The sequence below is a fragment of the Tamandua tetradactyla genome, chromosome 16 (genome assembly GCF_023851605.1).
Source record: "Tamandua tetradactyla isolate mTamTet1 chromosome 16, mTamTet1.pri, whole genome shotgun sequence".
Lineage (NCBI taxonomy): Eukaryota > Metazoa > Chordata > Mammalia > Pilosa > Myrmecophagidae > Tamandua > Tamandua tetradactyla.
The window spans coordinates 42,051,808-42,074,409 of record NC_135342.1 but is presented as its reverse complement, the minus strand read 5'-3'; the positions used below and the strand labels follow the sequence as shown (position 1 = coordinate 42,074,409).

The window sequence follows — 22,602 nt, the reverse complement described above, 5'->3', positions numbered from 1 at the left end:
GAGTTTCCAGATGCTCTATTATATTTGAAACAGGGACATCTCAGTGGATCCTCAGGGCTTAGGTTTCCTTTTGTGTCTGTCTCTGCATTAGTTTGCTGTAAAAATTGCCGTAAACATAGTGGCTTAAAACAACACAATTTTTTTTTATCCTGATGTTCTTGAGGTTAGGCGTCTGAAGTCAGTCTCACTGGCAAAAGTCAAAGTGTTGACAGAGCTTCTTCCTTCTGGAGGCTCCAGGGGAGAATCCATTTCTTTGCCTTCTCCAGCTTCCACAGGCCACCCATATTCCTTGGCTCATGTTCAAAGCCAGCGATGTAGTATCTTCAAATCTCTGACTCTTGGACCTCTGCTTTTGTCATCCTATCTCCTTCTCTGACTTTCCCGCCTTCCTCTTTTCCTTATAAAGATGTTTGTGATGATATTAGACCCACCTTGATAATCCAGGAAAATCTTCCCATTTCAAGATCCTTAATTTAATCCATCTGCAAAGTCTCTTTTTCCGTGTGAGATAATATATTCACAGGTTTGGGGAGTTAGGGTGTGAACATCTTTGTGTTGCTACTCTCCTATCTACCAGTCTCCATCTCCCAAATCTTTTCAAGCTCTTTCTGTCTACTCAAGCCAGACTTTGTTCTAAATGCTTTACATGAATTGACTCATTTAATCTTCACAATTATCCTGGGAGAGAAGACTATTATTATAGTGGAGGAAACTGAGGCAAAATGTTCAATTACTTGTCTAGGGTCACTGTTTAGTGCTCAAGTCAAGGCAGTATAGCTTCCAAGCCTGCATTCCTATTCAAAGATCACACAGACTTTGTCTATATTGTCAAGACTTTTTGTCGTCCTTATTATTTTTAATTATTAAAGTAACACAAAGTACATTGTTAAAAATATTTCAGATGAAAGTAAGTCTTTGTCCTCCACCCAGATGACCCCTTTTCAGTCCTCCTTACCAGAAATAACCCTTTTACCTGCTGTAACTTTAGTGCTTCCAGTGGTCACTACTATACCCTAAATGCTATACTTAAACCTTTTAAAAAAAAAATTATCCATGCTATATTATATTATCATATTATATATTATTATGTCATCTTTTTTTTCTTTTTTTCAACTCCGTATCTTTTATTAGAATATAGCATGCCTACACAGTAAGCACTTGGTAAATGTCTGCCCAACAACCAAATGATTTCCAGATGAATAGTCAGCTGGAAGTCCAAACATCGGGGCTTGGGCCAGTTAGCCACCAAAGCTTTGAATCAAACATCTACATCTGAAAGTTTTATGTCGGGATAATATTTCCATATGTAAGATCTCTGTAGAATAAGTGAGTCCCATCTCTAGCTCCTTTCCCACCACAATCACAGCAGTCAGGTAAAGTTGAGGAGTTTATTAGGGAAATATGAGTGGCAAAGACACCCCAGGTGACAGAAAGAAAACTCTGAAAATGTCCCTTCAAGCCTAGTGGGGGCCTGGCCTTGACCTCCCCAAAAGGACAAGAAACTGAGAGGTTACCAGCAACATTCTCTGGTAGCCACTTTGCGAAGGCATGAGTATCTCAGCCAGGATTGTGCCCCACTCCCCACCAAAAGTGGAGAGGAGATAAACACTGCTTATAGGAACAATGCACAGGAATGGAGAGCTGTAAGGAAAGTCTGAGAAAGAGAAAGGTGGGGAGGATCTTAACAGAAGTCCCACGCTTTTGGCTCTGAGTGTCTAATATACATCAACAAATAGTTCTGTAAAATGTCTAATGTTTCCCACGGACTTCTTCCCACATGCCGTATCACTCCCCAGATGTACATGGCAAAGCCCAAAGAGCAAATTTTTGAAAAAAGAAAAACAAGAATAAGCCCTGTTGCTCTGTAAGGAGAGAAGAAGTTGCTGAGGCTGCTGTGGCCTTTCCCATGTGGGCCTGTGTTCTGTAAAGCAACTTCCCAGCAGCAGCATGGCATAGCTCTAGGTGAGGGTCTCACCTTTTGTCACCCGGGCTTCAATGTATTCTATTCTCCGTTCAAGGGTAGTCAATTTCTCGTTTAGTGTTGCAAGTCTTGAACGACAAGACATATCGAACGAATTGAGAAAGTCCGCGATTTTCTTGATGCTGCTGGTGATGACCTCAATGTACTCCCGGTTTGCCCAATCCTGGTGAATCTTGTGCTGCACCGGATCCTCCTGGCCCGCCATGGCGGCCGCTGAACTTATTATGTCATCTTATAGGTAATATAAGATATACTTTTATTAGTTCTTTTAAAATTATTAAAATGAAAACCTTAAATTAAAAAATTCTCATAAAATATGTGAGGGACCTAGAGAATTGGTGTCTACATGCTTGCAGTTTGATGACCCTTAGTTGAAAAACAGGCACAGAGGAAAGAGTAAAGCGTTTGGAGCCAGGAAGACCTGGATGGTGACTTCAGCTCTGCCACTTAATAGGGTGTGCCACTGGAAAATTAACTTATCCTCTCCGAGTTTGTTTCTTCATCTGTAAAATGGAGATAAAAATGTTCACTTCATACATTTGTTGTTAGTCTTAAGTAACCCATAAACTTCAGTACATATTATGAGGTCAATAAACACTAGTTCCTCCAAGATACTCTGGAAAGGACAAATATCTGCTCGTAATGAATGAAAACATGTAAAAGAGAAACTTAGCAGATTCTGTAGACAGAAGTTTTATGTACAGAGCCCTTGCCTAATATTTCTTCATTTAGTCAAAACTTTTGAGTGCTGTCTATGTGACAGGTTATCATGCTAGGTCTAGTCTAAGACAGTGGTGAATGTGACAGGCCTCCTGCTTTAAGATTCAGGACACGGGTAGTTCAGTGGTTAGAATGCCTGCCTTTCATGTGGGAGACCCGAGTTCGATTTCTAGACCATGCACCGCCCCCCCCCCCCCCCCAAAAAAAAGATTCAGCACATACTAGGAAGCCAATACATAATTTTTTTAAGGCTAAATTTTGGCAAGTATAAATAAATTATTTGGATTCATGCAGATAAGTATGTGGGGGTGGGGGTTCAGGAATCTTACCTAATGCACTGCATTGCACTTGACTCAATACTGACATTTGGAAAGTAGTTGTTATTGATATCCCTACCCCCACCAGGTACATCAACACTTAAATGCTTTTCTAGCTTCTTCTAAAATTTGATGACTGCTACATAACTTTTTACCCAAAGAAACAGGATTATTTTCAAGGTAAACTGCAGTTACGAACTAATGCATTTCTTGACCATTTTGGACTTTCAGGAACCTTGAAAGACTTTCTGTAGCTGGTTCCAGTTACATTCTTGGATGCTCATGTTTCTATCTCCAACTTTTTCCCCACTATGTTTGGCAGAATTTGTTCTGGATGTTGTTTAAAGCATTCATCAACCCCCAACACTGAATGACTGGAACAGGTGTGTCTGATAAAGAAAACATTGTTTCTGCTCTGCTTTAGCATGTCTGACATGTTGGGGACCTGCTTTCCTTTGCAAGGCCGATAGGAATCTATTTGGGACGGAGGAGTACCTCCCAGTTTCAGGCCAAGAAAAGTTTTCTGCTTGGCTAGCAACAGAGGTAAGCTTGGAAGGGAATGCTAATACATCTCCAGAGCTACTATCTAAGCTGAATGAGAAATGGCTATTATGGATCTAACAATAAGAGGAGAAAGCATTAGTTTCCTGGGCAAGAGGTACCATGATTGCCTGGAAACAAACACCATCCAGAGGTTATCCAGTCATGAGGAGAGATGGGTTTGGTCTTTTTATCTATTATAAACCAACTGTATGACATTAAGACACTTGGAAATCATCTGTATAGTCTTAACTGGCTTTTCGAACTTTGACAGGTGTTTTGGTTTGGTAAAGCTGCTGGAATGTAATATATCGGAAATGGGTTTGGCTTTTACAATGGGGATTCTTTGGCTTACAAATTTACAGTTTCTAAGGCCTTAAAAATGTCCCAGTTAAGGCATCTACAGGATGATATCTTCTCTGAAGACAGGTTGCCAGCATCTGGGACACCTGTGTCACATGGGAAGGCACATGGCTGGCGTCTTCTGGTCCTTCTCTCCTGGGTTTCCTTGCTTTCAGCTTCTGGTTTCTCCATCTGTGACTTTTTCTCTAAACTTCTCTGGTGCTTTCTTCTGTGAGCCTCTCTTAGCTTCATCTCTCTTAAAAGACTTCAGTAAAAGGATAAATCCACTTGGAATGAGGTGGGCCACATCTCAATTGAAATAACCTTATCAGAAAGTCCCACCCACAGTAGGTCTGCACCCACACAAATGGATTAAAGGAATATGGCTTTTTTTGGAGTATATAACAGCTTCAAAACACCACAACAGGGTATCAAGGATAGATTTTCAATTTTAATTTTTATTGTGGTATCATAAATGCAACACAAAATTTCCTAATTGGCTACTTTCATGTGTACAGTTCAGTGATGTTAATTACATTCCCAGTATTGTGCCAACAACTCCAATCTCCATTACCATAACATTTTTGTTGGTAATAAAGACACTGCTTTTATTTAGCTTGATATGTGCATTAATTGGCTAAGCTGCTGGAATGCAATATACTAGAAATTAAAAGGGAATTCATAAATTTAATAAATTGTAAGTTTACAGTTCTAAGCCTATAAAAATGTCCAAATCGCCAAGGCATCTAGAGAAAGATACCTTAATTCAAGAACGGCTGGTGGGTCTGGAACACCTCTGTCAGTTAGGACAGCACGTGGCTGGCATCTGCTGGTCCTTATTCCTGGTTTCATTGCTTCTAGCTTCTGATGCCAGTGGGTTCCTCTCTAAGTGTCTGTGAATATTCACTTAACTGCTCTAGGACAAAACTCTAGGCTCCATCTCTTAGCATGTGCTGGGGCCGGAAATTTCTTCTCTTCAGGTTCTAGCTATTTCTGTGAATCCTTACTTAGCACCTGGGCTATTTATGTCTCCATCTCCAAATGTCTACATCAGTCTGGCTGTTGGCACTCCAAGCACCTTTGTCAGCTTGAACTCTCTTCAAAATGTTTCTCCTTTTAAGGGATTCCAAAAAACTAATCAAGACGCACCTTGAATAGGTGGTGTCACATCTCCATCTAATCAAAAGGCCATGCCCACAATTGGGAGCACAGCATCTCCATAGAGATAATCTAATCAAATTAAATATTCAAATATAATATTGAATCAGGATTAAAAGAAATCTTCGATAGGCTGGTCCCTCTGCATCTCAGGACCCATCTGACCCAGGAACCCTCTGGGGATTATACGTTCCAGGAAAGCAAACTTAGTGCATGAAATCCCTATAGAGTCTCAGTTTGAGTCCTAGGTGTTCTCAAGAGTTAACAGGAGTGATGTTGGTTGGGGTTCAGCAAACCACGGCAATTAGTACCATCTAACTATAACCTCTTGACTCCATTTGGTCTCTCTTAGCCACTGATGACTTATTTTATTAAACCTCTTTCCCCCACTTTGGTCCAGAAGGTATTGCTGATTGCACTGTGCCAGGACCAGACACACCCCTGGGATCCAATGCCCCATGCCACCAGGGAGACCTCCACCCATGAATGCCATGTCCCATGCAGGGAAGAGGGCAATGACGTTCCTGGCAGAGTTAGGGAGAGAGAGAGAGAGAGAGAGAGAGAAAGAGAGAGAGAGAGAGAGAGAGAGAGGACAGTCATTATGCCTTGAATGACAGTTATACATTCTTCAAGTGAGTCACTCAACTAGTGGAGACTTGATGGAGGAGAAATTTGAGAATGGACCTTCCTTAATAAAATCTCACCAGGCAACACAGAATGAAGAGTTGTTTATGAGAAGATGTCAGTGAGATGGAATCTGACCTGTATCAAATATCAAGTTACTATGAATCCATATAAGTCCCCAATTACAGACAATATCATCCATACTTGGCTTATTTATGACTAGGAAAGAGGGACATCAAGCCATTTACAACCATTGGGACATTTACTATGGGTCACCTACAGGACTAGCACTTTATATTCCATTGGAGGAGATGTAATTGCCACTTGGTGTGATTTGAATCGAGCAGGAGGGCTATTGTGGCCTGAAGAGTTTTGCCACTCAATCTGAAACCCCATCAGTAAGAGGATTGTTTGGGTTGTTTTTGCAGTTTACAAAATGTCTGTAGATTAATGGTCTTAGAGGCAGAGTTGCCTCCCTATTCAGAAAAGGAAGTTTAAGTTATTATGTTTCCTTCAAACATTTAAAATTTATGGTAGTGGGGATGTTCCTCTTACACCCATCACTCATCAGCCAATTATAATTCAGTATGACAATTAAATCAGTTCAAGCCCCTCCTAAACCTAGTCAAGATCAGCTGAGATTAATCTAATAAGTTTTGTATAAAAAGGAAGTGGAAGAAGGAAGGAGAAGTAATTTGGACTATTCCAGAGGACAGCAGGCACAAACCAAGCCAAGAAGAGCAAGGACAAGAATTTCAGAGGCAAAAGTTGTTTCTGGGTGGCTGCCTTAGAAGCTTCAGTGTGGCATCTTCAGGGATCACTTTCTCCTGGGCACCCCTGCAGTTTCAAAGAATCTATCACCTGATAAGGTAACTCCCCAGCTGTTAGCAGTGAACCAGAGAGATTCTGTCATTTTTCAGATGGACTAATCACCACTGGGTAGGACAAGGGATGGAGGTGTGGAACAAAGTCTGATTTTGGCAAGGGAGGAACTTTTGGAAAGTCTGGAACTTTGTCACATTGGCAACTTCTCTTTAGCCAAAGTCCATCACACTGCAGAGAGGTCAAGAGGTTCTCGGGGGCAGGCAACACTGGCATCACACCCCAGTGCAGCTCCTCCCCAGAGTCTCTTACCCCCAGGCCAGGAGGTAAAACCCATATCCTTTAAAACCCAGTTCAAGCCACATGGTGATTCCCCATGTATTGTGTGGGAAAATGGAAAATTTGCCTCCAGATTAGCGCTTAATTGAATTCTAATGACTTTCCGATATACTGTGGAGTTACGAAAACAACTTCCCCTCAAAAGCCTGAAAGGTAAAATTACAGTTTAAGTAGTATAACTTGGAATACTGTAAGATTCCCACAGCCCAGCATGCATTTGTTGAATAAATGTCTTCTTCCCTTGGTAAGTTCCATGACAAGTCTTACATCTTTGGGTACCTGGCCCCTAGCATAGCGCATGATAAACACTGATGATCACCTCTGTAAACATTTGTTGAAGAGATGAAATGGATAACACTATCAAAAACTGAACAGGCCTATATAATGTAAAGTTCTTCAACTGACTTTTGGGCTTTGGGGCCAGCATATTAGCAGTATATGATGCTTGTGACTAAGATATGGGTTTTTAATTTTTTCATTTTTACTTTTCCAACCTGAAGAAACACTATTTGGATGTACTAATAGCCTCAGAGGAAGAGAGCAGCCACAATAAGCAAAGCATTAGTTTGAGAATGTAAGTGGAAGTATCAACACAGGCTCATTCTACAATTTTCCTGAGGGAAGCTGGAAATTAGGTTGCATTTCTACCTAAGATAACTTTCTGTGCCTGCAGCTTTTGAGCAAAAACTGTTTTCAGTGGAAAACTTTCCACTGAAGATGAGATTTGCTGGTGGTGGGGAGATTGGAGATGAGGGATAAGGGGAAATTACTCCCTAGATGTTTTCTAAAATGTCCTATGAAAAGTACCTTTTTGTTCCCACACACAATGCCATTTTTACAGAGGATTTTACAGGGAAATCCAATCAGAGGCTGTTAAAATCTCAGGGGCAGGCTTTTGTTTAGACACCTCTCGCCCGTCAAAGAACTGTAAATAACGCTCTCCTTTTATTTTTCTACTTAGCTTCTAGATGAGGACACAGGGGAAGAGGCGCGCTTCCCATTTTTCAGCTAAAATAAGCTTTTGAAACCCGTTCCGTTTTTGCTGAAGAGAGGCTCAAACAAAAGGGAGTGGGTTGGACCTCCTCTCTTTTAGGGGTGAGGTCCCGTCTGTGGCCGCGGTAGCCTGTTTCTTTGGGTGTAAGTGGAGTTGGGAACGGCTCGTTAATTGACGTGCGAAAACAACAAACCAAACCGGGAACTGTAAATAAATAGCAAGGGGCAGCTTCGCAATGGAGTGGAGGGAGTTTGGGGGTCGCATTCCCGACCCGGATCGGGTGAGGGTGGCCGCGCGGCCCCTGGAACAAAGCCCTGCGGGAGGGCGCCGAGGGAGGGGTCCCTGGAGGGGATAGGCGATTCTCTCTGCTCCTGCAGGGACGTTGCGGGGAAGAGCGTGACGAGCTACCGTTTGTCGGGCGCGAGATGTCCAGTCTCAAAAACCGTAACCAAACGCCAGAGCGCCAACCGCCACCCAGGGCGACGCGTATCCTAGGCCCGCGCGGGCAGCTGAAGGCTGCTGCCCGCCGCGCCAGCGCCTGCGCGCCTGCACGAAAGCCGGAAGCCCCGCCCACTATGGGCTGCCGGCACGCGGGACCGCGCCTCCTCATGGCGGCCGCCGCAGTGTGTGGTATTTAGCGGGAGCGCGCGGCGAGCTCGAGGACGCGCGAAACGGCGACGGCGGCCAGGGGGGAGCCTGGGCGGCCGTTGCGGGGCGCGCTCTCGAGCGGCGGCGGCGGCTCAGGGTGTCCGGTCGGTCTCGGCACCAGGAAGAGGCGGCGGCGCTGCCCGCAGCGGCGGGGTTTGGCGGCGGCAACGGAGCTCGTTTGAGCGAGGGCCGGGGTCCGAGGCGCGCTCTCCGCCCACAGGTAAGTGGGACCCGGCCTGGAGGGAGGAGTCGGGCGGTGGGGGGCTCCTCGGGAGGGGCCTCCTCAGGCCCGGTCATGGCGCCGGGTTGGCAGGCGGGGGCAGAGGCTGGGTAAAGGGCCGCTTCGGCGCGGCGGCGCCTTTGTTTCGGCCCAAGTCTTGCGGCCCGGCGGGTAACCCCCGGCCTCATTACCCCTAGAGCCCAGATCTGGCGGAAGGGTCGTTCTGCGAGGCCGCCCGGGAGGGGAAGGGCCTCTTGGCGCGGCCCGGCCCCCGCGCTCCCGGTAGGCGGGCCCGACCCGGGGAGGTGTCGGCGCGCCCCGCGCCCTCGTGCCGGCCTTTGTTGGGAAGGGTCCCGGGGAGTGCGGCCAACATGGCGGAGGTCAGCTGAGCGCGGGCAGCGGCCGGCCCTCCCTCCGGCCCCTCCCTGCGCCTCCCGGAGGCCCGAGGTCCGGGGCCGGACCGGGCGACTCCGGCGTCCTTGGCCTCCCTCCTCCTCCGCACCCTGGGCAGCCGTCCCCATCGTGCTGCGTTCTTCCTCTCGCTCCGGCCTGAGGCTTTATTGTGCAGTGTGAAGAATGCAGCCTCCTCCCTTGTTTATGTCGTTGGAGAAGGGATCGCGGATGTGAACGGCTTGTCAGCAAAGCTCTACCTCTTTATTATAAATCCTGGCTTTTCTAGGCTTCATTTGCTGAGTACTTTGGATTGCTTTCTTGACTCTCCCAGATTATAACTTAGGAACGTGGGTAACTTGGGCCACAGCGATGCGTAGGTCTTTCTTTGCTTGTCTGCCCGTTCCTGGAAAGGTTGAGAATTTGCACTTACATTCACATAAGTTCGGTTTGTGTGTTCGGAAAATCAAATTGTGGAGGTGACTTGTCCGTCACAGAAGTCGCGAACGTAGATATAGGGCAGGAATTTGCCCGTTCTTAGCAGTTAAACATTTACCATTTCTTTATAAGATGTATTCACGGGTAAATTGTTAACTCTTTTCAGCAGTTGACTATTGAGAGCACGGGTTCTGAAGCCAGACTGCTTGCTTTGGTTCCTTTTCTGTCCCACCGGTTTGTGACCTTGAGCAGGGTACTTAACCTCTGTGTTTCATTTTCTTTATCTGCAAAATGGGTGTAATGACTGTACCTACTTCATAGGATTGTGGGGAAAATTGATGAGATGATGGGTGAAAGGCTTAAAACTTGCAGGCTCATAGTAAGTACTCAAAACGTGTTTTTTTTTTGAGTTAAGGCTCGAACGTTAAGGCTATTGTTTTTTTTTGTTCTCTTAACAGTTTCACTTCTTGGCATGTGCTGGAGGTGCAGGGCCAGAATTTGTGAATGCACATTATAAATTCTTAGTACTTGGGTTTTTTTTTTTTCCCTTCAGTGAATTTTGTTAATTGCTCAAAGGAAAGAAGAGGAGGTTTCGATGATAAATTGACAAGTGTTCTGATGTGATGGCATTTGCAGGTTTCTGTAGTAGGGGATTTGAATGGCCAGGTCTGGAATTAAAATCCGTTTCTTTTTAGCACTTAAATTTATGGATCCAGTTCACTCTCAACGGCTTTTGAGTTAACTAACTTGGAACATTGGGACAGTGAATCCCTTTAATTGGATGTTAGATGTCTCTTTTAGAAGTCTTTGAAGAGTAAAGTGTGGTAGTGTTTGTCACAAATGTGATGGTCTGGAAATTTTATCCGGGAGATGCTGGCTCAAACTGTGGTGAAAGGATTTTGGTTCACTGTTAGAAGAACTTTGTGAATGGTTTATTGTGAGATACAAAGTGAACTACAGAAACCACTTGTCTAATTTCTCATCCTGGAAATTAAATGAAGGTACAGACTTTAAAATCCGGAATTGTTAGTTGCAGCCCTTAGGGGTCCAGAATTTTTTCCTAAGCATTTTGCTTTGCCAAAAATGTTTCTCTTTAGATTCTTACAGAACTGGTTAAAGACTACTTTTAACATCTTTCTAGCACAATTTTAGCAGCATTTTAATAATTTAAAAACTTCAGTACTGTATGATTATATGAAACTGTTATCTTTTCAGGACAAATATTTCGCAGAGTGCAAACTCAAAGCCAGACTTAATTCAATTTATTTTATTTTATTTATTTTTTTCTGACTTAATTCAATTTAGCTTAATATCTATTCCAAGTTTTGGGAAGTTCACACAAAATTGCTGTAGAGTGATAGTTTTTAATATGTATAGTGTAGTTAGAAAGAATGTTATACTTAGACTACAACTAATTTGAGTTATATGTACCAAACTAAAATCTTTTATCTTTTCAGCCATCCAAGGCTTTATATTAGCCATCTCACTCACCACATCTAGTTAGTTCTCAAGCTAACTTAAGTTTTTTACTGGCTGGCAATCTCAAATCTGAACTTGATTCTGTTAACTTTTACCGTTTATATTCATTCCTTTTCTTCTGTCTTCTAAGTGGTCTGTCTACTTTTTGGTCCTTGCCTTTCAGTTGGTTCTTCCCACTGCAGTTTTTTTTTTTTTTTTTTTTTTTTTTTTAAAGAGAGAGGGAGGAAGGGAAGGAAAGACAGAGAGAAGGAAGGAAGGAAGGGAGGAAGAAAGGGAAACATCTTTAAACATTTTCTTGTTTTATTGTATTTTGTTTGTTTGTTTGTTTTTTACATGGGCTGGGGCCGGGAATCGAACCGAGGTCCTCCGGCATGGCAGGCAAGCACTTTGCCCGCTGAGCCACCGCGGCCCGCCCCCACTGCAGTTTTAAGTGAGCTTTTTAATAGGTGAATCTGTCTTAAAAGTCCTTAACTGTAAAGTCCAAGTTCCTTGATACAGTTTGTAGGTACACATCCCCTTCTGACATGAACCCTCTTGTTACCCCACTGCCAATTTCAACTTTATACTTGCAAGTTCCTGACTGCACCATATTTTCTCTCTTCCCACTAAACTCCATAATCTCAGCCTAGACTTTACTTGGCTGAAAAGCTGTGTCTGAACTCCTCACGTTAAGTTGAGTGCATGGCTCTGTGTGCCCAGAACCCACTTTGCTTGGCCTTGCTGAATCATGTATATCCCATAATTGTACTTTTTCTTTACTTATTTGCTTCCCCAGGTAGAGTGTCATCTCTGTGAGGACTTTAGGACTTTGTCTTGTTCACCCTTGTTTGTCTACAGTTTAGCACTGTTTCTGGTGTGTAGTTGGTGCCCAATAAATAGCTGTCGATTAAGCAACTAATACCTTTAAACTGTCCTTAATATACTTTTCCAGCCCTGTCTCTTGTTTTTGCACTACCTTGTAGTCCTGTTAAACTGAACTCTTTCTGTTCTTTAACACTCTCATATACTTTAACATCTATGTGCTTATGCTTATCATTGTATTTAATTCCTCAAATGTCTGTCTCTCCTACTTTGGGCAGATTATTTAACCTCTCAGTTTCCATTGGCACTTGCACAGTTATTAAGCATAATACTGCTCTGCCTTTCCCCACCTGCATCCCATCAGCGCTTTTCCCAATGTTGAGGTGATAGAGTGGCAGTATGGTTGAGTGGTTAGGTTAAGAGGACAGGCTCATAAGACTCAGACCTGGTTGTGTCTATTGTATTTGTGATTTTTAGCTCCTTAGGAGCAAGGAAATTGCCTGCTTATGCATCTGAAAGCATGTTGCCTAATATAGGAAAAGTACTTAAATTTTTTAAAAAATTAGTTGTTGACTAAGTTACTTAATTCCTCTACTGCTGTTCCTCATTCTGTTGGGAGAAATAGGGACAAAATAAACAGGTTTCCAAGTTGTGTGTAAAAAAAATCCAAAGTGTTAATGTAGAGTATAATGAGGGAGACCTGCTGCCTGAGATCTAAGGTAAAAGGATATGGGGCTAGCCCTTTGAGGGGTGGAGGGACTGTGCATATCAGATTGAAGGAGTGTAAGGTAAAGGCCCTGAGGTAGGAATGAACATGGACTGTTCTGGGAGCTGAGAGGAGTATGTTGCTGGGACAATTGGATGAGGATCAAGAGTGCTTTGAAATGAAGGTGGAAAGAGAGATAGGCAGGGATCAGATCTTGAAGGATCAAAGCCGGGAATTTGGATTTTAAATGTAATGGGAAGCCATAAAAAGATTAATTAAAGGAGTGATGTAATCCACTTTTAATTTTTAATATTGCTTTAGTAGTTGTTTGGAGAACTGATTGGTTAGAAGGTTGTCTCTAACCAGGCAGTATTAATTATGGCCTGGATTAAGGGGTAGCAGTGAAGATGGAAAGAAGTGGATGGATGGATTTGAGATATGTTTTGGAGACAGAAATAATAGGATTTACTGATGGGTTAGATATGAGAGGTGAAGGAAGAAAGGACTTCTGGTTGTGAGCATTTGTGTGGATTAGGGTACCATTTAACAAATGGGAAAGAACGGAGGGAGAGATGGAGCAGGAGGGTAGTAATTCTTGATGTTTGGATTTGAGGTGTCTATGAGCCATCCGAAATGACCTACTCATTTCATAGAGGAAAATTAAGGAGATGTGGTGTCTCAAAAACCAGTTGGGAGATACATAGAGCATATTTGGATGCTGGAAGGAATGATTCAGTAGGTAAAGGGAGGGGGAGATTGATGCAAGAAAGAAGGGATAATAGGAGTGTGAATTCTGAGAAGCGGAGAGCGGACAGTGCACAAGTATAGGGTCACTTCTGTTTTTCCAGTGGGAGGGAAGGAGGTGGGAGACTTGCTGGTGGGAAGATGAGGTAGTTTGCATTTAGTGGCTTCTCTTATATTTCCTAAAGAGTGGGGTGAAGCCATCAGTTGGGAATATTTATAGTTCGTGAATGACACATTATGGCAGGTCAAGGGTATGTAGAGAGAGACATTGAGAAACTCGCAGAGGGAAAGAGAGGAGAGGTGCAGTGAAGTAGCCAGTCACTGTACCTGAATGCTGTCATTCACAGGGGATTATCACCATGGAGCAATAATATTTTTAGTTCTGAATGTAAACTTTTTGTTGGAACATAGCGTAAATACACACAGAAAACCGCTCAAATAGTAAGTGTACAGTTTGATGAATTTTCACAAAGGAAATTGACTCCCAGATTAAAGGACATCACTATAACCAGAAGTACCCACCTTCCTTTCCACCTTCCATTTACCTTCCCCCACCCTTGCCTCCTAAGGAAATCACCTTTTGACTTTTATTTAAATCATAGATTGATTTTTTTTTTTTGCCTGTTTTGAACTATATACAAATAGAACCTCAGTATGTACTCTTGTTTCACATCTTTCACTCAATATTGTGAGATTCAGTGGTATTACTTCTTAGATTGTCCCTGTCAAATTATCAGAAACTAGCTAAGTAATTATGGGTCTCAGTACTTTTACTTTTGATTTTTTTCTTAAATTTTCAGAAACTCTAGACCGAATGATTTTGACAAGGTAGTCCATTTGGGATCCATTTATTCTCTGGGCTTTAGCCACAGTGACCAGAAGGATTCTTCAGAGACCATTTTTTAGGTTTGAGGTTGCTTAACCCTGAATTATATTAATTTGCGTCTTTTGTTTTTGTTTGCTTTGTTTTGAACAGGGAAAGGTGCTGGGAACATATGGAAGGAATTAGAAAGAGTTTGGGGGAAAAGACCTGTGGAGAACTAAGCTATATTTAAATAGATACTGCCAGTGAGAAACATTTTTTAAAAAATTAGAGTTAATATAATGTTAGCTTTGAATTTTATAGGAAGTATTGTACTCTACTTGCATATAAAATATTTAGGAATATTGTCGCATGGACAGGTTTAGCTACTGGTGGTTTGACAAGTGAAATTAAGTATACACTAGCTACTTTTGGGAAGACTCCACTTTGGAATGATTACTGCAGTAATTGGTTAAACTATATGAAGTGTAAACATCTAATTTTAAAAACTGCTTAGTGGTTTTCCCCCTTTGCCTTGTACCTTTTACTCTCTTGAATTTGGCTAAAATTCAGGTAGGGTAGTGATTACAGGTGTCCTGATGTAACATTGTTAGGGACAACTTCTGAGTTAATTTTTTAGAATATTCTTTTGGGTTTGGGGGTAATCAGACACCTTTTTTTTGGTTATATTATTATTATTTATTTATTTTTGTGTGGGCATTCACCGGGAATTGAACCCAGGTTTCTGGCATTGCAGGCAAGAACTCTACCACTGTGCCATCATTGCCCGCCCTTAATTATATTATTTTTAAAATGTTAATTTTTTTGTAAGTATAAACTAAAATGTGCGTATATGTACTAAAAAGAAATTGTGGCTTTTTGCAAATAGGATGTCTTAATATCTTTCCTGTTGAAAGTATCACTTGAGGCAGTTTAAGAGAATAGTCATGAGTAGAGGAGGTGGACTTGATTTCTCAGTGTTTGGAAATTTGTGTATGAAGTCAGTAGCAATTCATTAGCACAAAAGAGTGGGGACACTATAAAATACGCACTTGTTACACCAAACACTTGGTTTTTAAAATGTCATTTTTTATTATGAAAATAACTTGTGTTTTGTGGAGTAGTTCAGAAATACAGAAATGTGCTCTGCTCCTCCTGTCCCCTTCCCTACAGACACACAAAGGATCATCTATAAGCTGATTACCAAAAAGTAGCCATTTTATTTTCTAGCTGTAATTTCCAGGTATAGGTCCTAGTTTGTGTGTCCTTCGTATTTTTTTAAAACTAGCCATAGATATTTTAACACAGTTAATATTTTTGACTTAATCCTTCTAGTTGCTTTCCCATTAAATGATACCACCTGTTAGTAACCATGCATGTTTGAATTGTGAAGTTCTATGTGATGAAGAAGCTTCACAGTTGCTGTATCCTCCAGTACTTGGTACTTTATATGCTTGCATTTCCATGTTCTGGTCTTTTTTCTCTGTGATTTCTGGTTCTAAACTTTACTTCCTGCTTTCTCTATTCCCTCACCTTAAGGTTTTCCAGTTCCTTTGCTCTCCCATTATAAAACCTCTATGCATACACATAGATAAGCTACATCAATGTACACATCTCATCTATTTTTATTTTTTATTTTTTTTGGCATGGGCAGGCTCCTGGAATCGAACCCGGGTCTCTGGCATGACAGGCCAGAATTCTGCCACTGAACCACCGTTGCCTCCTCTTATCTATTTTTCTTTTAACATAAATGAGATTGCAAGATGCATGTTTTATAGCTTGTTTCTTTCTCTATCCATTTAAGCACTTTGATTTTTAAACGTTAATAGGTATGTGTCCATCTCATTAAAAAAAAAAAAAGGCAGCATAGTATTATGTTGTACCGACCATAATTTAGCAACTTTCTTAATACAGGCCTATTCAGTTTATTACAAAGTGAGTTGGTGTAAGCGTACTTGCTCATATACCTTTGCTAGCATGTGTGAAGGGGAGAATAGAATCTTGGAAGAAAAATCCTGGGTCAAAGAGTATTTATCCGTTAAGTCTAAACACAGAAAATGTTTCCCCATGTCTTTGCAATACTTGACATAAAGGCTTAGAAAACAAATTTGTATATGTCATTTCCTTGCTTGTTGTGGGCAAGAATTAGGAGCACCTAGTGGAAGGAGTCAGGGTGCTGAGTGCTATCTTTTAAATAGAATGGATAGGGTAGGCCTCATTGAGATGCTAACAATAAGCAAAGATTTGAAGGAGGTAAAGAGGTAGCTATGGGATATGCAGGTGAAAAGTGTTTGAAGGCAGAAGAGGCCCAGAGAAGCAACCTAGCCTTTTCGTGAAACAAGGAGGCTGGTGTGGCTTGAGTACTGTGAGTGAGTGGGAAAGAAGTGGGAGATGAAGTCAGACAGGTGATAGAAGTACGCCATCATATTGTGTAGGGCCTTAAAGGCTGTTTTTAGGACTTTGGCTTTTACTCTGATACGGGTAACCAGAGGAGAGAGTATTGAGCAGAGAAGTGACATGATTGGATATACATTTTAACAGGATTATTATGGCTCCTGTGCTTAGGGCTTATGGAGGGTTGGGTGGGTGGGGGGACAAGGTTTTGATTTACTAAGATATGGGATAATATTGAACATTTCTCAAAGCAACATGGGTTATGGTATTGTCTCTGTGCTGCAAGTTCTTTTTTTAATTCACTAGGACTATTAAATGTATGATGGGTTGAACACTAACTCTTCAGTATTTTTAAGCTTTGATTTCCTTGCTTTAGTTTCAGTGGGTTTAGATAAAATGTATAAATTTTTTATTAGAGAAGTTATAGGTTTACTGAAAAATCCTGCATAATATACAGAGTTGCCATCCTATTAACACCTTCTATTAATGTGATACATTTGTTACAGTTTATGACTACAGTTTATGACTACAGGTTCTTTTTAAGTTGAGCATGCCTAAATTGCTTCATGTGGTCACCACATGATGTATTTTCTCACCAATTTGTAAGTGCTTCAGTGGAAAATAGTGATGTCGTTTGGACTTTGCTTCACTCTTTAGCCTGTCAGGGTTAAAGTGCTGTAGTACCTACTTGAAGCCAGTGTGAACAAATGAAATGACTGTATGAATTACATGGGCAATAGGTGGATTCAGATGATTCACAATTTGCGGATAGGATGCTTGTTTTTAGGTGATCAGAAACTGTAAAGTAAAACATTAAAATATTCCTTACAGTAAACTATCAAGTCCTTGAAATTGAATATTAGTTTTAAGGCAATTAGATATTAGTTCATGTGTCACATCTTTATTTGAAATTCAGTTAGAATTTCAGATGTAATGCTTATATAGACAGATTATAACAATTCAATTGAATAGAGTTTAATTGGAGTAAAGCTTTGTTAATTTTTTAGTGTGGCATTTTTCCTACTAAAATCCCATTACTTTTCTACTAGTAAAGAGCCATTAAACATATAGTATATTAAACTCTTCATTGTGAGTTTTTACTCCATTAAAAAAAAATTTATCTGGTCTTCCAAGCAATGTGCTCTCCTTTTTAAAAATTGTTTAGCTTACTATCAAACTCTTTATAGGTTGCTGATTTTGATCTATAGATTTTTTTGTTCTGGCGTGTTTGATCATGTGTTTGTGTGTGTGTATCCACCATTCTTGTCAGGCGGAATGTGGAGTTGAATGGACTGTGTTACAACGCAGAGCTAGATCAATTTTCTAAATAATGGTTTAAGAGACATAGTTGAATGGCAAAATGGAGCGAAAAAGCAAGTGTCTACTGGAATATGTGAGAATTTTGCAGCCTGAGAGAATATAAAACATTGTAATTAGAATATAACCAATTGCATTCAAATGTTGAAGAGAAAACAAAGTGAGTAGCCAATATCTGTGTGATATTATCTGGGAACTGTGTGACTTTTTTATATTGTAGTAGTGACTGTGTTGTAATCATGACTGACATAGTTTCAATAATTTGATTTCTTAAAGTATGTTGCCCCAAATTCTAATATTTAGAAATATATGGCATGGAAAATGGTTGAGAAAGCCTGTTTGCCCCATTTCCTGCTTGTTACCTGTATTTTTCGGCTCTTGTCTCTCTTCTTGATATTACTTTGGTTTAGTGTTTAAATGATAAATGACAAACTAAGATTGATATCAGATCTGTCCCTTTGATACTTAAATTCCAAAAAGCAACTACTTGCCTAGGACTAGAGGTTTATTTTAAAGAACTTAGGAAAATTTTAATATTTTGGTATAAAGTTTTATTCTTAACATTGAAAGATGTATTGGAATGCTGCATTAAATGTTTTATACCAGAGTGAGAAAGAGATGCTGCAATCTTCTTTTCTAGGATTATTTTAAAGGGAATGAGATTTAGAGACAAAGCAGACAGTCGGGCTCTGCTCTTATTTTATAGCCTTTTAATATTTCTGATCTTTAGTTTACTCACCTGTTAAGTGGAGGTAAAAGCTGCCTTATGGAGGATTGAATAAAATGGCATGTATGAAGGTGCTGGCACAGTGCCTTGCAGGTAGGTAGGTACTCAGATAATGTGGCTTCTTTCACAGCAAAGTCTGCCACCTTGTCTTTTGTCAGATACAATCCCAAATTGAGGTTAAGAAAATAAACACAGTAGAATTCAGTAGAATCCCACTATGTATAATCTGGGTCTTTAGTGTTTCAGTGCAGGGTTCCGAGTATGGCTTGTAAACATCATTGTGTTATTAGCAGTACACTGAGCATTCCCACATACCTGATCTCAGCTAATGTCCAAAAATCTATTGGTGGTAGTGGTATTGTTATTTCATAAATGTGAAATAACAGACTTAGAAGTGTTACTAGAAATAATAGCCAAGTTAGGAATTCAGGCTTGAGCTTCCAATTTTAACTAAATTCATTATACTTATACATAGCTACATTTTCAAGGTATATTATCAGTAATCTTTTATTAAAAAATGAAACGACTCTCTGAGAATTGGTGGGTTTATGGAACTCTCATGTCATGTGCATAAGAAATATTTGAAAAATTTAAAGAATTCTTATGGAAATATGTCCAGTTTTTTTTTTTTTCAAATTACTTTTATGGTGATAAAGTTACATATACTTCGTACCACATTGTGTCATTTTAAAGTGAATTCAAATCTCTATTGTAAACTTTCTTAGATCCCTTGCAGAGGCATCAGGGGTGAGTTAAGTTCTAGTTTTCTACATTGTATTCTGTGTATCTGGAAATCCTTCAAACTTTTTTACTTGATTTACTTATTCCTTCCAGAAATAATTGAGTACGTGCTCTGGGCCAGGTACTGTCCTAGGTCCTGGAGATAATACAAGGGTGAAAGAAACAAGTTTTTTTTTTTTTACATGGGCAGGCACCGGGAATTGAACCCGGGTCCTGTGGCATGGCAGGCAAGCATTCTTGCCTGCTGAGCCACCATGGCCCGCCCAAGAAACAAGTTTTTATTCTCATGAATTTTATATTGTAGTGCTTTGGTTCTCAAAATGTTGTTCAGGAACTCTGGGAGTTCCCAAGACCCTGTGAGGAGTCTCAGAAAGGTCAAAGTTTTTTTTCACAGTAATGAGGCTGAGAGTATGGTGGAGTTTCCCAGAGGCTTCACAGCCTGTGGTTCACAAAAGATTATATGTAGAAGCAGATAATGAGAATACAGTTGTCTTTTAAGGCAGGCAGTAAAGAGATTTGCAAAACATAAATCCTGGCCACTGTTCTCATTTTTATGGAAATAGCTATTTTTCATTAACATTTAGCATCTGATGGGTTTGTTATTTTAAATTAATGATTTTAAGTTAAAAATTTTAATAAATGTTTCATATTAGTTTCTAATAAGACGCATACAAACAAAGCTCTTTGAGATCCTTTAATTTTTTTAAAGTGTAAAGCGAGGGGTTCCAAACTGTTCCTTAAAGGGCCAGATAACAAATTAGGCTTAGGAGTCCTAGGATCTCTGTCTCAACTCTTCAACTCTGCCCTGCAGCTTGAAAGCGGTCACAGCAATATATAAGTTAATGGGCATAGCTGTGTTTCAAGACAACTATTTACAAAAATAGGCGGCTGACTTGCAGGCTGTAGTTTGCCAAACTCTTGTGTAAATGATTCCTGAAACCAGAAAGTTGGAGAACTGTTCCAGTGAAAGGCTGCCTGTGTGGTGGTAGGATGGGAGGTGAAAACAGACAATACTTAGTCAACAAGAGAATTTCAACTGGTGATCAGGAAAGGTCTCTCCTAAGGAGGTGACTTTTAACTCAATGTGGGTTCTTCAGGTTTAACCTAGGTATCAGCTCCCCCCCCTTTTAATCTTATTTTAAGATAGTTTACTTAAAATTTTTCATATTTGTTAATTTTGAATCTTCTTCTGAGATTAAATTTGGAAAAGAAATTTTTTTAGGTTGAATTAGAAAAATGTCCAAAGTATATCTACATTAAATAAAAGGATCCAAGAAATTATAACATGAAGTCTAGATTAGTACTCAAAGATTGATCTAAATTATATGACATCCAGCAGGTTACTTCTGATATCATTGTTATCCTGTGAAGACAGTAAGAGTGGTTAAGAGCTTTTCCAAGACTAATAGTTTGCTTTGCCTAGGATATCCTTAACCCATCTAACTTCCCCATCTTTCCAAGTTTTCCCAGTTATATGGCTCCACCTTCATCTCTTACCACTTCTGTGAAATGAAACATTTACTTTCTCTTTCGGAATCTGTTTTCTTACTCTAGGGAAAGTGGACATCAGTGCCTAACTTGATGGGTCATTGAGAAGGTTAAATAAGAGTGAATATAAACCATTGCAGCACCAACCCATTCCTTGGCTCCCAGAGGCTCTTCTTCTGGGGATCAGCAGCTGTTTATCTGACATACTGGGTACTTAGTAAATGTTTGTGATAGCTGTTTATTAGTGAGAATGGGGAAAAGGCTTAATTTCATTGATGTATAACACTTCTATGTATATCTAAATACTTGGCCTTCTGCTTGATATCTACTGTTGCCATTTTAGCCGTGAAGGGAAGCAGCCATTCCTTCCATGAAGGAAAGCATTTTTCTTGCTTGTTGAAGTTTGAGGGCATCTGTATATTTAAAAAATGCTTTAGCATATCAAGATAAATAGTAATTTTAGCAAAACCAAAATTCATAACTTAGAACTTGGTGGATTCTTTTGGGATGTAGAACAAAACAAAATTGGCATTAAGAGGAAAAATATAAGTGGCATGAAGAGTCAATATCAAAATTATGTGAAGAGAATAACTGAGTAGATGGAAAAGAATCAGAGCCATATGAAGATAAGTCCCCTAAGGTAAAGACTTTCTTTTTTTTTTTTTTAAATCACATATAGATTCTTTGACCCCATCAAATAACTTTATTCCTACATAAACATTCCTTAATTTGCAAAGCCTCAGTGATTCATTAAGGGAAATTTACAGTGTTCAAGAAATTTAAATATAATATATCAACTCAAGAAAACCAAGTACAAACAATATTCCTATATAGAGTTCACATGTAGGTCCTAGATTACCAGCTTCTGTGCAAAAAATGAAAATAAAGAAAAATAGATTTAAGTAGTATTAGAAACTAACTTTATGCTTGGGTTAAAACCTCCCTCCCACTTAATTCTGTCCCACATGAGTGTTACGAAGTCATTGAAATATACTCTGCTGCTCTGTGAAAGGGGCCACTGAGCACAAAGATTTCTTCAGTGTCCCTAAATCATATTCCTTTCCTCTTGTGGCTTCTCGTGGAAAAAAATGTGGAGGCCTTCTTTCTGTTAGCCCTTGCAGTCTTAGGGGAGCTTGGGCAGCTGATGGGATGGGGGTTAGCGTTGGAGGGTTGCTTCTGCTGGGTTGTGAGGAGGCTGATGGCAATGGATTTAATCTCTTGATAATGAATTCAAGACACTAAAAAATAATATTGCTAGGTGTTCTGGTGAAAAAGTCTTATTTCTGAAGATAAAGTTCTAAAAGCCACCTGTTGGAGAAAAAAGATTACTTACAAAGGAATAAGGATTAAAATGGCATTAGACTTTTCATCTACATCACTAAATGTCAGAAGACAGTGGTGCAAAGTTTACAGTTTTTAGGGAAAAAGGTTATGACTAGAATTCTAAACCTTATGTAAGAGCTTCAGATTGCTGTGACTGAGAGTTTATCACTTGTGCACTCTTTCTGAGAATTTTTGTGAAGTACTACAACTATACAAAAAAATGAATCATAATTAGGGATTAAAGGAAAAAAAGATTTGGTATTTATCTTATGACATAATTGTGAGAATTGAAACCTGAACACTTGTCAAGTTTAAAGAATTGTTGACAGAGCTAAGAAGGTTTAGTACTGCCTCTTCTTGCCAGTAGGGAAGAGAAAGTAAAAGGCTTGCCATGTTTTGGGGAATTCGTTGAACCTTTCATTTTTTATGTTAATAAAAAAGTAGATTCACTGTATAATAAAAATAGAGGTAATTGCTAGGAAAATAGAATTAAGATATAGTTCTAGTACATTCTACAGTGCTGAAAATGTGGCTTAACCATTTTGCA

General features: G+C 40.2%; 1 protein-coding gene and 1 pseudogene across 5 annotated transcripts in view; one reads left to right on the top strand and one right to left on the bottom strand.

The window, feature by feature from the left end:
• Window positions 1–22,602, top strand: part of SIAH1 (siah E3 ubiquitin protein ligase 1) — an 84,413-nt gene that overhangs the window by 55,428 nt on the left and 6,383 nt on the right. For 2 of the 5 annotated variants that reach the window (XM_077132350.1, XM_077132351.1), the window contains exon 1: window positions 8,548–8,705. The exons of 2 other annotated variants lie outside the window; for them this stretch is intronic. The gene's annotated coding sequence lies outside the window, so the exon portion shown is untranslated. Of the gene's footprint in view, window positions 1–8,547; window positions 8,706–9,481; window positions 9,787–22,602 lie in introns of those variants that run through there. One more of the 5 variants, XM_077132353.1, reaches the window with a different exon arrangement.
• Window positions 1,597–2,205, bottom strand: LOC143660278 (putative protein BRICK1 pseudogene; annotated as a pseudogene).